Below are 17,899 nucleotides of genomic sequence, written 5' to 3' on the forward strand. Positions count from 1 at the left end.
GAGCCTGTTTTGCCCTTGTCCAAGATGGAGCCTGGTACTTCGCCCTGTCCTGGAACTTCCTGTCTGTCCTGCTATTTAAGTACGGGTCGGGAGATCCTTCTTGCCTAGCTTGCCTCTGGAGTTCCTGCTGATTCTCATTTCTCTGGTCTCTACATCACCATGTCCAATTGCCTTCAGTCTTCTAAGCTTCTTCCGGATCCTGGCTGGAGTTACCTACTGTCCTGACTTCTGAGACTGTGTTCTGTTGCAGGCTGCTTTGCGGGACTTGAGTGGGACTTTTCAGCCCAAAAGGTAGATTTAAGGACGTACTACTTGTTATGCTTCTCCTATGTATTTCTGGACTTCTATGATAGGTGTCATCTCCTCTATCTGCAAAGTTCTGGACTTCCACATGTAAGTGCCCATCGCAGTCTTGCTGCATACTACTGCTGAACTTCCACGTATAAGTGCAGGTCACACTCTTGTTTTCATATTACTGATGAACTTCCACATATAAGTGTGGGTCACACTCTTATTTGCATATTACTGCTGTACTTCAATGTATAAGTGCGGGTCGCACTCTTGTTTGCATACTACTGCTGGACTTCCATGTATAAGTGCCAGTTGCACTCTTGCTGCATATCACTGCTGGACTTGTTTGTATTAGCGGTCGCACCCCCCTACTTAGTTTGCTGACATTTCTATTTTGTGCTGTCACTTCGTTACAATTGCAGTTCATGTTCTACTTCTTGTTTTGTTAAAGTCACTTATTTGTCTCAGCTTTGGTCTCAGACTAATTTTATCCCATGCAATCAGATTCCATAGTACCCACATAATTGTTACAGTTGCAGTGTGAACTCTGCAACCTCTGCCTGTGCCAGTACTGTGCCTTTAAGTCGCTGTATGTACCCTCCAGCCCTGCTTGTGGGAATACTGTGTCAAAAGTCGCTGTGTGTACTCTGCAACCCTGCCTGTGGGAGTACTGTGCCAAAAACCTCTGTTTATACTCTGCACCCTCAGCCATGGGAGTACTGCATTTTTAGGCCACTGCTTTTTCTCTGCAAACCTGCCTCTGGAAGAACTGTGCAAAAAGTGGCTGTGTGTACTTTGCAAAACTGCCCATGGGAGGACTGTGCTAAAAATCATTGTTTTACTCTGCACCTTCACCTGTAGGAGTACTGTGTTAAAAGCCACTGTGTTTACTCTGAACCCTTGCCTTGCCATGTCTTCTTATTAAAACCTGTGTTTCTGAATACTTTCCAGGGTCGTAGTGTGCCTCCTCCTCAGCCTGTGTTGGTGGACGGGCAAGAACAATTTGTTGTGGAGAAAATTCTGGACTCCAGGAACCACAGGAATCAGCTAACAGTACCTCAATAAGTGGCAGGAATATTCATCTGAGGAGAACTCTTTGGAGCTGGTGAGTACTGTGCCAAAAGCCACTGTTTGCATTCTGCATCTTTGCCTGTGTGAATGCTGTGCCTTTAAGCCCCTGTGTGTACTCTGCAATCTTGCCTGAGTTGTACTGTGGCCCCTTTTTCTGGTGGTTACATTTTTAATCAGCTCCTGTGGGGTTACTCTTCCCCATGATAATGTTGTGGACAAAATCATGTGTATGCTGTAGAATGTTTACATTCTGCATAATTTTGTAGGCCCAAGCACTGCAGTACTATTGGTAATGTAGAACAAGTAGAGGCGGTACTCTGCCCCATGCTCTGTGGGTGAAATTTTTAATAAAATTCTGTATGGTTACTGCTCTGTGGCTGAAATTGGTAAGCATCTTATGTGGGGTACTGTGCCCCATGCTCTGTGGGTGAAATTTGTAAGCTGGATCTGTGGAGTGTAAAGTGGCTGTAGGCTCCATGCTTTGTAGGTGAAATTTGTTAGTTTTTTCTGTTGGGTGTAACGTGGCTGTAAGACACCTAGTGGATGGGAGATAAACCTGGAATAATACTTTAGCACATAATGGACTAAAATGGTTTAATCGGCTATGACAGTTTGATTGTGATCAGCTAAAGAGTTGGGAGAGACAGCTGCTCACCATAGGAGCAGTCTTTTCTCAGGAGATACAAAGAGAGAAGCAACCTGTTTTCTAAGAGGCGGGGTGGCCCTAAAAAGGTCTCACCAAACACAGAGCCTGATGAGTTTCACTTTTGTGTAAAGGTGGGAAATGAGGAGGTAGTATGCTTTGAGGCCAACACATTCCTGAGATAGGGGTAAATGGAGAAAATTTGGGATCATCCCAACATAGGGACCTAAGTCTAAAATAAGTGTTCAATAAGGTATTCGTTATAAATGGCTTAGCACAGATGCTGTGTCACGAAATGTAATGACCCAATGGGGGTTCAGTCAGCGGACGGCGCAACAAACAATGGGATGGAAAATGGGGAGAGGAAGGTATTATCGATAGGTAATTAGGGATGGTCACCACCTGAACTTAAGCCTGAGCCTATCCCTGCACTCCCCAATGCCCTAAGTGGGTCCTTCCCCCCCCACCACTGTCAGGAACCTCGTCCTTCGCTGTCACCTAGCATTGCCTGTCTAGTGCACTGGCAGGCAAGAGCGCTAACTTCACCACTGCAAATGGTACAACACAAGGGACAGTAACAAATGCAAAACAGACAAGGAGAAAACACCATACTTAAATTAATAGCATTCTCTGCTGCATAACACCGCACAGCAGAAGAAAGGCACCCAGACCACGAACTCCATGAAACCAGCAGATTCACCACTGCACCCAGAGAGCTCCTTACTCCAGGCTTGGTCAACATAGATTGCTCTATCACCGACAGTCAGATGATGCATCAGGTGACCATTTAAAGGGTGGTGGGAGTGGTCACCACCCACATCAGCTGACCTAGCAACTCTGCAGTTTCAGCAGGATGTGAGCAAGGGAAACTGACATTAACCCCCGCTGGCCTGAAAGGAAAAAAGCTACATTTAAAACATAGTTAAACTAGAGCTGCCACGAATCTAAAAATGGATCGTGACAGTACCCCTCTTTCAATGAGGGGCCTCTGGACCCTTAATACCAGACTTCACCGGAAACGACATAGAGATTAACCTCCACAGTCTCCTGATCCTCAGGTTTTTGACAAATGCAGCCCAATGGAGATGACAATAACATAGGTTCCGGAGGCGCAACAAATCTCCAGAGCGCTGACCTGTGTATGTGCATTACTGGATGTAACTCCAGCTGGAAGGTCCCCGGGCTGAGAATGGCCGACACCTGATATGACCCGATCACCCTAGAACTCCAGGTCCCAGCTATGTACTTCCACCTGATCTTTTTGGTGGACACCCACACATACTCAGCAAAAAGCAGCCGACAGCACAGTGGAGGAGTAGATGCAGGTTCAAAGGTTCATGGACCCAAATGAACAATAGTCCAAATAAGGAAAAGGAACAGCATCCGGTCCAGGTGAAAAATCGTATCAAAAATTTATTCTGCCAGTATAAAATACAATGTTTCGGCCATATTGTGGCCTTTTTCATATTGAAAAAGGCCACAATATGGCCGAAACGTTGTATTTTATACTGGCAGAATAAATTTTTGATACGATTTTTCACCTGGACCGGATGCTGTTCCTTTTCCTTCTTTATACCCACACATACTCATTCACACACAGGTCTGGACCTGATTGTTTATTTCCACATGTACATTTACCAACAGACGGTAATTTCGCTGACAACAGAGGCATCCCCCGTGTCACCAGACTCACATCCTCACTACACTCAGGAGGAACCCACACCCTCCCCTGATCCCTCCCCTCCCCCTGAGAGGACCCAGAGACACAGGGTTTGCTTGGGGTGAGGGTATAATCCTGCCCTTACTCCCTGGTAGAATCTTAGCTGCCTCCACTCGAGAAGAAGGGGTAGATTTTAGGAGGACAGCAGAGACAGTAGCTCACAAGTAGCAGTCCTTACAAGACTGGTCCCAGCTGACTACTTCCCTGGACCGCCAATTTATGACCGGATTGTGTTTCTTCAACCAAGGAAGATCTAAAGCTGGAGTCACACATAGTGACTCACCAGCGATCCCGACAACGATATCAATGTGTCAGGATCGCTGGTGAGTCACTACATGATCGTTGGTGAGCTGTCAAACAGACAGCTTCACCAACGATCAGCACAGGGATGCCGAGCGTGCGGCGTCGCTCTGTACGTTAGTTACCAGCACGCTGATGCAGGGAGCTGTTAACTAATGTACACATCGGGTATCCAAGGGATGTGCGTCCCTTAGATACCCGATGTGTACGTTAGTTACCAGCTCCCTGCATCAGCGCGCTGGTAACTAACGTACACATCGGGTTTCTAAGGGACACACGTCCCTTGGATACCCGATGTGTACGTTAGTTACCAGCTGATCGCTGGTCTCCTGCCTGTCACACACAGCGATGTATGCTGGCCAGCGGGAGACCAGCGATGGAAGAAATGTCCAGAGGTTTCAAAGCGCGATCAGCGATACCGGCAGGGGGGCCGGTTGCTGATCGCTGTCACACACAGCGATCTCGCTGGTGAGATCGCTGTTGTGTCACAAAACTTGTGACTCAGCAGCGATCTCGCTAGCGAGATCGCTATGTGTGACGGTGCCTTAAGACGATGGGAGTTGGCATAACCTCCAAGTTGTAGCACGACAGGGACTTATTATGAAGAGTCCCTATACGCAGGTTAATGTTATCTACAATTTGGGTCACCCTCCCCTGGCTGAGAGGAACAGAGTCAATTGCCTGCACTCTAATGGGTCTGGACAAAGCAAGAATCCACCAAATTGACTCCAGCTTCACTATCCATAAGCACCAGTAAAGTCTCAGTAACTCCACCAACCACCACTTCAGCAGGAATGGTACACTGAGAAGAAAAGATGTAGAAAATATACACACCCTGGTCGCCTCCTTTCACAAGACCAGGGGGATGCGGCTTTTGAGATGGTGTAGATACTTTGGCATGAGCTGGGCAGACATTGATGTATTGATCAGTAAGACCACATAGAAAACATGCCCCTGTCCCACAGCCAACCACAGGCAACCTTTTCTGAGAAGAGACTCCTCCCACCTGCAGGGGTTTGTCCATCTGCATCAGTGTGTCCGCCTCCCTAGAAATAACTACAGGGGTAGATTTGGTGTAAGTCTCTCCCTGAGGCGTCTATTCACCCGGATAGCAAGGACCATGATGGCCTACAACGACCCAGGAGTAGCATACTGCATATCCTGAAGCCTAAAGTAGCATACTGCATATCCTGAAGCCTAAAGAAATCCAAAAAAGGGAAGTACCAGACAAAATAAAATTATTAACATTTTGTTAGACACAATTTTAAAATAAATCACAAAATTACTCAAAACATAGCAAAGTGTGCTCCATGCAGCCAAAAGAATGAGACATAGAATCAAATGGACAAAAAGATACTCAAGTGGTAAAAAGATATACCCACAACCCTGTATTCACAGCTAAAATGAATCCAAGTGGATATAAATGTAGTGGGCTGGGGTCTGTGTACAACCACTCGTGTCCATGAAACTGCAATACATCATATAAAGTGCATAGCGCTAAATATTAAATTGTACTAAATACATGATTTATTCCCAAAATATTGTACCAAAGTGCATAGTGCTATAAGAGTAGTTAATTATAAGCCCCTAAATGCAGGGAATATCCCAATTACAATGAATACTGTTATGCCAAGCAGCAACGCTATGAGGTGCATAATGTGGGGATAAAGTGCATAATGTGGGAATACCTAATTGTAAATTAGCCAAGGGCTTAGATAGAGAAGTCCAATATATACCTGTCAATTGGTGGCATGGAGATAGGAAACCCCGACGCGCGTTTCGCTGAGTCGCTTCTTCCAAGGGGGCGTCAGTGTGTACACCGATAGTGTCATCTATTTATAATGCCCCCGCGCATGAAGCGGCGCTGGTGGAGGCAAACCAGAAACCGGAAGCGGCGGGTCCGGCGTCCCACGTCATCAATCCCCGCCCACCTCTGACGCGCCAGAGGAAGGGAGGGAGAGACAGCGTTAAGGGACGCGTTACCACGGCAATTGGTCGCCATAAGCCTGCACAAGTGCACAGCGCAGGAAGTAAAGAACACGCCATGATAGATGGGGCACAAAACCAAATGTGTGTTAAGAGACAGACATGGCAACAGATGCAAGACATATGTGAAGATTTAACCCAGCCAATACATAATAGGGTGCAAATATGTGCTAATTTAACACCTCCCAATACAGTATAAAAAGGAGGCAACGTCAGTTGTAAATATACAGACATATGTGAAATCATAATACAAAAGAAGCAGTGTCGATTGTAAATATGTATAGACATATATAAAATTAGTGAAAACATAAATATATATAGTGTATAAGTGACACAAAAAAGTTGTTATGTAAAAATAAAATTAACCCAATAAGTGGTAAAAAATAATGCAAATATACAATATATCAATATATACAAGTATAAATATTAGACATAAGGCAAACATTTTTTTTAAAATAATAAATAATTTATTCCAACTTGACACGACGAAGCCTAGCTGACAGACCCTGACAGAAATGGCTCCTAAAAGCAGGGTCATTCCACTGCATGTCAGTGGCAGTACTCCTCAGCCGACCGGCCCCCTGCTTGATCTTACAGAGTCGAGACTCAGCCAGGGAGATGCCATCAGGATCCCCATACACCAGCGCCAGTGCTGCAAAAAACTTCTCCCTGCCGACTGATTCACCATCTTTGCGGTCAGTGGAAAAGGCCCAGGATTGGGGATCACCATTGAGAAGGGAGACTATAATCCCCACACACTGTTCCTCACTCCCTGAAGAACGAGGGTGGAGCCTGAAATATAACTTACAGACCTTCTTAAAAAACAAAAATTTATCTCTCCCTCCAGAGAACCTGTCAGGGAAAGATATCTTGGGTTCCAGTTGAGCCTGCACATGAGCCGAGACCCAGAACCCCGACACCTGCTGAAGCTGCTGAACCACCTGACACCGCAGCTCCTTAACCTCATCAGTGAGGGTCTGGATCAGCTGAAAAAAGCCTGTGCTTGAGCCATCAGTTCACCGTAAAAAGTATGGGTCGGTGATAATGTCACGAAATGTAATGACCCTGTTGCTGACTTTGCCTGTGTCTGTTTGTCCCCCACTCCCTGTCCCGACTCAGTATTTCCCTTTCATGTTTAGGACTCCCTGGTATCTGACTTGGTTTGGACCCTGACCTGCTGTTTGTCTCTTGTCTTTGGCATATCTGCTCCTGACCGGTGCTGACCCATTTGGCTTGCTTCTGACTATTTGTTTATCCCTTTGGTACTGCACTACAGAGTAATATCAACTCGGCTTGTTTGACTATTCTGCTGCCACCTGGTGGCAGCCTCACTGCTGCACTGCAGGTCTGCTCTTGCTGTGTGCAGTCCTCCCTCCACTCTATTGCCATCTCCCCATCTAGGGGAGCTTGCATCTACCTGCACAGCAGCAACGTGACAGCCCATTCACATATTTTGGGTGTTGACAAAACCCAAGAATGGGTCATGCGGAGGTTCTATTGGCCAAGATGTCACCGAGAAATCCAAATGTATTGCAAGTCCCGTCCCACTTGCCAGTTAACCGCTTCCCTCGCTCACTTCCAAAATTAAAGTGTACTGCTACCCATCAAGGCAGGGCAAGACAGAGACCCCATTGAAACTCCATGTTTTTTGATTAAGGTAGAAGGGGGACATTCGATACAATAGTCAAGGTGCTGTCGAAGGCCCAAAAGCAGCAAGTCAGGAATTGCTGCAGATGAACCGGGACCTGCTCTCAGATTTTCCGGGGTGTACAGACGTCACAAAACACGAGTTTTTGATGCAACCCCATGTAAAGGTGAATTCAAAGCGCTACCAAATTCCAGAGGCCCTCTGAGAACTGATCGCATATCCATTGCCGCATCTTGATGAGTTGATCGAGAGACTTGGGTCAGCAAGGCATATAACCATCTTGAATCTAACAAATGAATATTGGCAAATGCCCATGTCACAAGTAGGCAAGGAGAAGATGGCTTTCTCTATGCCTGATGGTTGCTTCCAATATGTTTGGATGCCATTCAGACTGCAAGAAGTTCTGGCCACCTTCCAGAGGGCCAAGTATTGTATCCTCACACCCCATTAGAATTACACTGCGGCATATCTGGCCAATGTTATAATCTTCAGCCTGGATTGGGGAAGTCATCTGGGAAAGGTCCAGGCAGTGTTGAGGAGGCTATGGAGAAAGAGGTGGTCAAATACCTTGAATATATAGTAGGTAGAGGTGAAATTAACCCCCAGATCAATAAAGTCGATGTAATCCAGAACTGGACAAAACCACTCTCATAAAAGCCTTTCTGGGAATTGGGGGGTACTACAGGTGGTTCATTGCAAACTTTGCCATGATGGCTGCACCCCTGACTGCCCTCCTTAAAGGGGTTGTCCGGGCTTCACATAATCTCAGTGCATATCTGGGCTGCAGAATGCTGACAATAGGTAATTTACCTTCTGTGGCCAGTTTGCAGGGTTTGCTAGATATCAGCTCTTGCTTGTAAGAAAAACGTCCAGGGGGGTGTGTTCTGGCATTGAAATGAGAACTGGTCATTTCCTCCTACTCTACTAAAAACATGCCTTCTATAGCAACAACCCCACCCTCCATAGCAACAGGTCCTCCCTGACCACATGAACAAGCCTATCCCTCCTCACACAGTAACAAATCCTCCCCCTCTAGCAGCCTCAGTGCAGAGAGCAGCTGCTCCTCCCCCAGACACACGCTGAACAGTGATCTATGGAAAGTGAAACTATTAAGGAGGAAACGACCAGTTCTCATTTCAATGCCAGAACAAACTCCCCCTGGACGTTTTTCTTACAAGCAAGAGATGATATCTAGCAAACTGGCCACAGAAGGTAAATTACTTATTATTACTTAGTGGACCCCTTTACCACATACCACAATTCATGATGCTCCAATATGGCAGAGAAATAGTGGTATAGTACAATGAAAAATTCTTCACTTCTTTCATGACATGACAGATATCTATTTTAAATTCTACAATAGCTCAAAAAACGGACAGTATATTACTCCATATAGAGTTGAGCGAAACGGGTCGAAAAATTTCAAAAGTCGCCGACTTTTGGCAAAGTCGGGTTTCATGAAACGAAACCCGACCCTAGGATGAGGTCGGCCACGAGGTCGGCGACTTACGCGCCAAAGTCGCATTTCAAAAGTTTGTTTTGCGCTCTTTTTCAGCCAATCAGGATCCACGGACACTGTGGGCAACGTGATGACATAGACAGGGGTCACTACCATCTTTCAGAAGGGCATGCAAGTGATTGGCTTGCTTTGGTGGGCGTCACAGGGGTTATAAAAGGGCGTGCACGCCGACCGCCATCTTACTTCTGCCGATCTTAGCATAGGGAGAGGTTGCTGATTCTGTAGGGAGAGCATTAGGCAGGGAAGAAGAAAAAAAAACTGCTTCTGCTGCTAGCGATTTTGCCTGTACAACACACCAGTCACTGTGTGTGCAGTGCAAGGGGAGGCTATATTGTGGTGGATCAGCGGTGTTGGTTGTTAGGCTGCCTTCTAAGGCTTCCTGACAGCTGCATTGCTGTTTACCCACTGCTCTGCAAACTGCTTTTTTAAAACAATCCCAATTTTTTTTTTGTCCTGCTGAGGTACTGAGCGTGCATTTTTTCACACCATACAGCGTCAGTGGGCCTCACACAATCCAAAAGTGTCCAGTGTCCACTAGTGTCTGCAGAAATTCACAATCTCCCTTATCCTGTAGTCACTTTTTTCACACATGTGCCATCGAGCCTGTGACATAGCGCTCTGATATTCAGTGGGCCTCACACAATCCAAAAGTGTCCAGTGTCCACTAGTGTCTGCAGAAATTCAAAATCTCCCTTATCCTGTAATCACTTTTTTCACACCTGTGCCATCAAGCCTTTGACATAGCGCTCTGATATTCAGTGGGCCTCACACAATCCAAAAGTGTCCAGTGTCCACTAGTGTCTGCAGAAATTCAAAATCTCCCTTATCCTGTAGTCACTTTTTTCACACCTGTGCCATCGAGCCTGTGACATAGCACTCTGATATTCAGTGGGCCTCACACAATCCAAAAGTGTCCAGTGTCCACTAGTGTCTGCAGAAATTCAAAATCTCCCTTATCCTGTAGTCACTTTTTTCACACTTGTGCCATCGAGCCTGTGACATAGCGCTCTGATATTCAGTGGGCCTCACACAATCCAAAAGTGTCCAGTGTCCACTAGTGTCTGCAGAAATTCAAAATCTCCCCTGTCCTATAGACACCTTGTACCTTGTTTTACATTACTATATAGTTTGTTGGATTTTGTCTACATTTCTACCAAAAATGAGGAAGGCTGGTGGAAGAGGCCGTGGAATTGGGCAGGGGTTGGCAGCTGGTAATGATGGTGTTGGTGGTGGATCTGATGGTAGTGGCAAAAGCAAAATAGGACCGAATGCAGGAGGTGTTGAGCCTGCGTCATCGTCTGGCTCCACAAGGCCTCGAAGGCTTGGTTTTCTAGGAGTTGGCAAACCGCTTTTAAAGCCAGAGCTTCAGGAAAAAGTTTTGTCTTACATTGCTGACTCAGCCTCCAGCTCTATCGCCTCCTCTTCTGAAGTTGCAAAAAATAAAAGCACTGAGTCGTCATTGGAGGCTCATGTTCATGAACCACACCTTTCCTTGTGTCCTTCACCCCAACCGAGATTGAAGGATGACGCAGGCCATACTACTGATTACTCCATGGAGCTGTTTTCACATACCATGCCTGGATTATCAAGTGAAATGGTGAATTACCCAGGCCAAGATGAATCTGACATGGAGTGCACTGATGCACAGCCGCTGATAGATGATTCTGCTGGTACATTCACTCAGAGCACTACATTGTCCTCGCAGTGTACAGAGCCAGATTCTGACCCTGATGAGACTCAGGTGCCCCTTCCCGCACACTATACCATCATACACGGTGACACAGAGGAAGGTGCACATGACATTGAAGAGGAGGTGATGGATGACCCAGTTGTTGACCCAGATTGGCATCCATTGGGGGAAGAGGGTGCTGCTTCCAATAGCTCAGATGAGGAGGAGCATCCACAGCAGACATCGACAACGCAACAGCTGTTATCTGGCAGGCCCGGAGCACTCCAAAGACAGGTTCCAAAAATCAAAAGAGTTGCTGGACAGCTTGTCCAGACGGTCAAAAGATCACAGCGAGCTAGGCCGCAAAATGTCTGCCAAAGTAGGAAGAGTGCAGTGTGGCACTTTTTTGAACAAAATCCTCATGATCAGGCCAAGGTTATCTGTAAGAAGTGCGCAAAGACCTTTAGCCGAGGGAAAAATCTGAAAAATTTGAATACCAGTTGCATGCTTAGACATTTAACCAGCATGCACTTGCAAGCGTGGACACAACACCAAACCTCAAGTTCCACATGTGCAACTGATCACAAAGAAGGTAGTCAACAACGCTACAATGTTTACCCCACTGTAAGCCCACCGGTTAGCACAGCAGCAAATGTTGAGGTGTCGTTGCAAGGCCACAGAAGTCAGGGAATCCCACTGTTATATCAACGAAATACTGAATCTAGGCCATCAGAAAGAACACCAACTCCATCACCATCATCAACCCTCTCTCAGTCCGCCCTGTCCACCGCTACTTCCACCATATGCAGCTCTCAAGTCCAGCTCACCCTCCCAGACACTATGAGTAGGTCAAGAAAGTACTCAGTCTCTCATCCGCGTACACTGGGTTTGAACACCCACATTGCCAAACTAATCTCGTTTGAGATGATGCCCTATCGGTTAGTGGAAAGCGCAGCTTTCCGCGAACTCCTGGCTTATGCAGTACCATGCTATGACCTACCCAGTCGCCACTACTTCTCTCGCAAAGCCATCCCAGCCCTCCACCATCATGTAAAAGACCGCATTGTCCATGCACTCAAGCAGTCAGTGAGTGGAAAGGTGCACCTCACAACTGATGCATGGTCCAGTCGGCATGGCCAGGGCCGTTACGTGTCCATCACTGCGCACTGGGTTAATGTGGTGGATGCAGGGTCCACAGGGGACAGCGGTGGTGGGACAGTGCTGCCTAGCCCACGGTATAGGAAACAGTTGGCTGTAGGCGTTCGACCCTCCTCCTCCTCCTCCTCCTCCTCCTCCAGAAGCGAAAGCTCGTCCACAGAGCGCAGTCGTACGAGCACTCCATCTGCAGCTGCCACTGTTGCACACGAGGTGTCCCCCTATCGAGCAGCTAGTGGAAAGCGTCAGCAGGCTGTGTTGCAGATGATGTGTTTGGGCGACAGACACACCGCCGAGGTGCTGGCCGAGTACTTGAAGCGACAAACTGAGTCATGGCTGGGCAGTGTACATCTTGAGGCAGGCAAGGTAGTTAGTGATAACGGCTGTAATTTTGTGGCAGCCATAGCCCTTTCAAAACTCAGCCACATACCTTGCTTGGCTCACACCTTGAACCTGGTGGTGCAGTGCTTCCTCAAAAATTATCCGGAGTTAACAGCCCTGCTCCAGAAGGTGCGAAGACTGTGCGCGCACATCCGCCGGTCGCCTGTACACTCCGTTCATATGCAGAAGCTGCAGCGATTGCTCCACCTTCCCAACCACCGCCTCATTATCGACATTGCAACAAGGTGGAACTCCACCCTGCACATGGTGGAGCGGCTGTGCGAGCAGAGGCAGGCCATAATGCATTTGTGGGAGGATACACGGCCAGGCACTTTGAGAGCAGACATGGAGTTGACAGGTGTGCAGTGGTCGAAGCTGAAAGACCTCTGTAAAGTCCTTCAGTGTTTTGAGGAATGCACACGGCTGGTAAGCGCAGACGACGCCATCCTAAGCATGAGCATCCCACTTATGCGTCTGCTCATGCAAACTTTGACGCACCTTAAGGAGCAGGCGTCTGCAGCCAATGTTGATGAGGAGGAAGAGGAGGAGGGAATCCTTGATGACATTCAGCCATTGTCTGCTCAAGGACCTCTCCTGGACGAGGTGGAGGAAGAAGAGGAGGAGGAGGATGATGATGGGGATGATCACTTAGGGGAGGAGGATGCATCTCGTGGGGCAAGTGAAAATGTTGGCGTGGCAAGGTCTGGTACAGGGTTTATGCGTGACTGGAGGGATGTGGATTTGCCAGAAAGTGCTCCTCCACCCAGCACTCGCAGTGCATCATTGACACTGGGAACATTGGCCCACATGTCAGATTATGCCTTGCAGATCCTAAAAAGGGACCCCCGCATTGCCAAAATGATGAACGATGATGACTACTGGTTGGCCAGCATCCTGGATCCACGCTATAAAGGCAAATTACAAAACATCATGCCACAGGAGAACCTTGACCTAATACAGTATTGGCTAATAGACAAGCAACTCTGGTAAATCGGTTGCTTGAGGCATTCCCAGCACACAGCAGCGGTGATGGTTCTCACACGAGCCGTACGGGCCGGGGGCAGCTTGGCAGAGGTGTTCATGGTGCACACAGCAGAAGTGGCGTTGGAGACAGGGGTTTCATGACAATGTTGTGGACTGATTTTTCACGGACCGCTCACACAACTGGTAATACTGCATCGATGGAAAGTGACAGGAGACAGCAGTTGTCAACTATGGTTACAAACTACTTTTCCTCCCATATCGATGTTCTCCCACACAGGTCATTCCCCTTTGACTATTGGGCCGCTAAACTGGACACCTGGCCTGAATTGGCACAATATGCCTTACAGGAGCTCGCTTGCCCAACTGCAAGTGTGCTATCGGAAAGAGTCTTCAGTGCAGCTGGATCAATCCTGACAGAAAAAAGGACCCGTCTGTCAACCCAAAATGTGGATGATCTAACCTTCATTAAAATGAACCATGCATGGGTTTCCAAGGATTTTGTCCCACCTTCCCCTGATGACACATAGGGTGACAGAAAAATGGCTTGCTTTGGTCCACCTCTTCCTGGGACTTGACCTATTTCGCCTTTTGCATCAGCTGAATGTCCAACATCAACATATGCCACTTTCTAAAACTCCCTAACTGTGCTGCCTCCCCCCCCCCATGGCCGGGGTCACCACCTAGTGCACGACACCGTGTGAGTGCCGTTGCCCTGGACAGGTGGGTAGGCCGACTCTTGGGCGCGGGCACTGGCACAGGGTCCCTCATAGTGCAATCAAGTGTCTCTGACGGTGGTGGTGCACACCCGCCGTCAGACACACCGCCGTACTATGAGGGGCCCAGTGCCAGTACCGACGCCCACGAGTGGCCCCCCCTTGCTTGGGCAGGGCCCCAGCATTTGCAATCTTTACCTCTCCCTGCTCCTCCGCTGTGTAGTCTGGGCCGTCAAATCCATACTGTGCCTGACACCGTCTGAGCCTGCCTCCTGATGTATAGACATATATTTTGAATTTTGTACACTATCCATACATGTTATCCGGTGATACGGTACCCTTTCTTATCTTTGTGCAATCACGTGCAAGCCATACTGGGCCTAACACCGTCTGTGCCTGCCTCCTGATGTATAGACATATATTTTGAATGTGTACGCTATCCATACATGTTATCCGGGGATACGGTACCCTTTCTCACCTTTGTGCAATCACGTGCAAGCCATACTGGGCCTAACACCGTCTGAGCCTGCCTCCTGATGTATAGACATATATTTTGAATGTGTACGCTATCCATACATGTTATCCGGGGATACGGTACCCTTTCTCACCTTTGTGCAATCACGTGTAATCCATACTGGGCGTGAGAACGGCTGGCGAGCTGTTAAGCAAGCTACAGCACCTGTGGTTTGAACACGTAAGTTTTTCATTTTTTCAGGAATGACGGTTAGGCCTAATTCCGGAACTGCGGTTGACCTGCACTTACTGGGAAATCATCGTTCGCGGGTAATAATTGTAATCAGTGATCCCCATCACTAATGTTTTTCAGCGGGTTATCTGCACCTGTAAGCGACAAACGCTGGCCTTTTCAGTGTAGCGCACATGCAGCCACGGACATGTAAGGGCATGACACACCAGTTATTGGCCAATCTCATGTGCCAGAGCCTCACGTGTCCCTCTAGTAAGCCGGACTCGGACCGCGGGGCATGACGGAGTCTCGTTCGTTAACGGAATTAAGCTTGCAATGTGTGCATCTGTTCTGTAGCTGGCATGGTTGAGGTTTCCCAGGTGGAGTCGAATTTAACCGTAGGCTCCACTCCTGGTGGTGCCCTTCTGGACATTCCTTTAAGGTTCAGCTTTGCAACCATACTGCCCACGTAAAACAAACACTTTGCCTTCATGAATGCTGTTTGGAGGGTCATGACTCGTGGGAATAACGCCGCCCAATCAGTTAACCTGCTAGAGAGATCCTTCGTTGCTCCCAAGCATGACATCACACTCCCTAGGAGGAAGGTAATGCCACTGTGGCGACCGTACTCCTGGGGGCGACACAAGTGCACTGATGCCCAGCCACTGCTCGATGAATCTGCTGGTACATTGACCCAGACCACTACATTCCCCTCGCACGCTACACGGCCTGAATCTGACCCTGATGAAACTCAGGTTACCCTTCCCATATACAGTTCCATCTTACACGGTGACAAAGAGGAAGCTGCAGATGAAAGTGCAGGTTCGGCCCACCCGCCATCAGACACACCACCGTACTATCAGGGGCCCTGTGCCAGTGCCGTCGCCAATGAGTGGGCCCCCCCTGCTTGCTCAGGATCACAGCACTTGCAAGGTTGAAATACTGTGCAGTGAGATGGAAGATGGGGACGACGAGGAGTCCAGACTAGTACAGGGATTCCCTAGCAAGGAGACTTATTTGATTGTTTTCAATGTTGGGACAGCAATTTTTGGGGAGCACTATACTCTGGAGAATGACAGATGGGGCCCACCATACACTGGAACATTCCAAAGGTGGACATCAGACACTGGAGCAGCATTTACAGGGCCCATTATACACTAGAGCATTAGAAATGGGGCCCATTATGTTTGGAGCATTATTTGGGCCCATAAGACAGTGGAGCTTCATCCATGGGGACCAACATATACTGTAGCATTATGTGGAGCTCATCATATACTGTTTCAAACATTATATGGGACCAATGATTCTGTATGGAGAAATAGATGGGCCTCGTCATGAGATGTAAAAAGTGAAGTATTTTTCATTGTACTATACCGCTATTTCTCTGCCGTATCGGAGCATGATGAGTTGTGGTATGTGTTAAAGGGGCACTCTTTCGCCCAGGGCACATGAAAACCTGGAGCCTGCCCTACCCCCCCACAACTTTAGCCAAATAACCCCCATTTTTCAGTGCATAACTTGTATTATGAAGTTAATTAAGGTTGACAAGCTTAAGTAAGAAGAATTGATGCTTTTGGCATTCAAATGGGCACTGTAGGTGTGTTTCCTGTCCTCCTCTCACTGCCGACTTTTATTCCCCATTGACTTACATTGGGTTTCGTGTTTCGGGACGACCCCGACTTTTCCCTATAATCGGCCGATCTTGCTCGACCCGACTTTTGGAAAAGTCGGGTTTCACGAAACGAAACTCGACCCTAAAAAACCAAAAGTCGCTCAACTCTAATTGTCAGCATTCTGCAGCCCAGATATGGACTGAGATTGTCTGAAAAGCCTGGACAACCCCTTTAAGGGAACAAAATCAGTCATGGCCAAATGGACGTCGGAGGTGAAGACAAAGTTTCAAGAACTAAAAGTAGCTCTGTGTAGGCAGCTGGTCATGTTTGCCCCTGGCACTAAAAAGGAATTTGCATGCTAATGGGATGCCTCAGAAGTTAGCTTTGGAGCTGTTCTTTCTCAGGAGTGCATGGAGAGAAGCATCCTGTTCTCTACCTGAATATAAACTGAAACTGTCAGCATTATTACATCATAGGAAAGGAATGCTTGGCCATAAAGTAGGTAGGGGACACATGGTGATACTATCTATTAGGCAAAAATTTAAATTAGTGTTAGACCATGCATCACTCAGGTGGATGAGGTAGAAAAAGGGGAAAAATGCTTGGGTAACCAGCTGGTTTCTAGCCCTGCAGAATTTCTGCTTCTATGTGATTCATAGAGATGGGAGTTACGTGGTAATTAGTGTTGAGCATTCCGATACCGCAAGTATCGGGTATCGGCCGATACTTGCTGTATCGGAATTCCGATACCGACTTCCGATATTTTTTCAATATCGGAATTCGGCATCGGAATCGGAAGTTCAAAGTTGATTGACAGACTGACGTCATCATGATGCGCGGTGTGTGCGCATCATGATGCGCCGTCATTTCGGGCCTTCCGGGGGTCTCTGCCGGCCTGCCGGGGGGCTGTGCCGGCCTGCCGGGGGGCTGTGTGGACTGCCCGGGGTCTGTACCGGCCTGCCGGGGGGCTGTGCCGGCCTGCCGGTGGTCTGTGCACCCTGTGGGGGTCTGTACCGGCCTGCCGGGGGGCTGTGCCGGCCTGCCGGTGGTCTGTGCACCCTGTGGGGGTCTGTACCGGCCTGCCGGGGGGCTGTGCCGGCCTGCCGGGGGACTGAGCTGATGTCCGGGGGTCTGTGCAAGCATCGTCCGATGGGACTACAAGTCCCATCGGGCGATGCCTGCTACCATGACAGTGATTGACACATTAGCCAATGATGGGACAGTAGTAGTCCCATCATCCGGCTAATGTGTTAAATGTTAAAAAAAAAAAAATACTACATACTACATGCATGCTACATACATACTACATGCTACATACATACTACATATATACTACATACATACTACATACATGCTACATACATACTACATACATGCTACATACATACTACATGCATGCTACATACATACTACATGCATGCTACATACATACTACATGCATGCTACATACATACTACATGCATGCTACATACATACTACATGCATGCTACATGCATGCTACATACATACTACATGCTACAT

The sequence above is a fragment of the Dendrobates tinctorius genome, unplaced genomic scaffold, assembly GCF_039654945.1.
Source record: "Dendrobates tinctorius isolate UK_male_01 unplaced genomic scaffold, ASM3965494v1 ptg000140l, whole genome shotgun sequence".
NCBI classification, from domain to species: domain Eukaryota; kingdom Metazoa; phylum Chordata; class Amphibia; order Anura; family Dendrobatidae; genus Dendrobates; species Dendrobates tinctorius.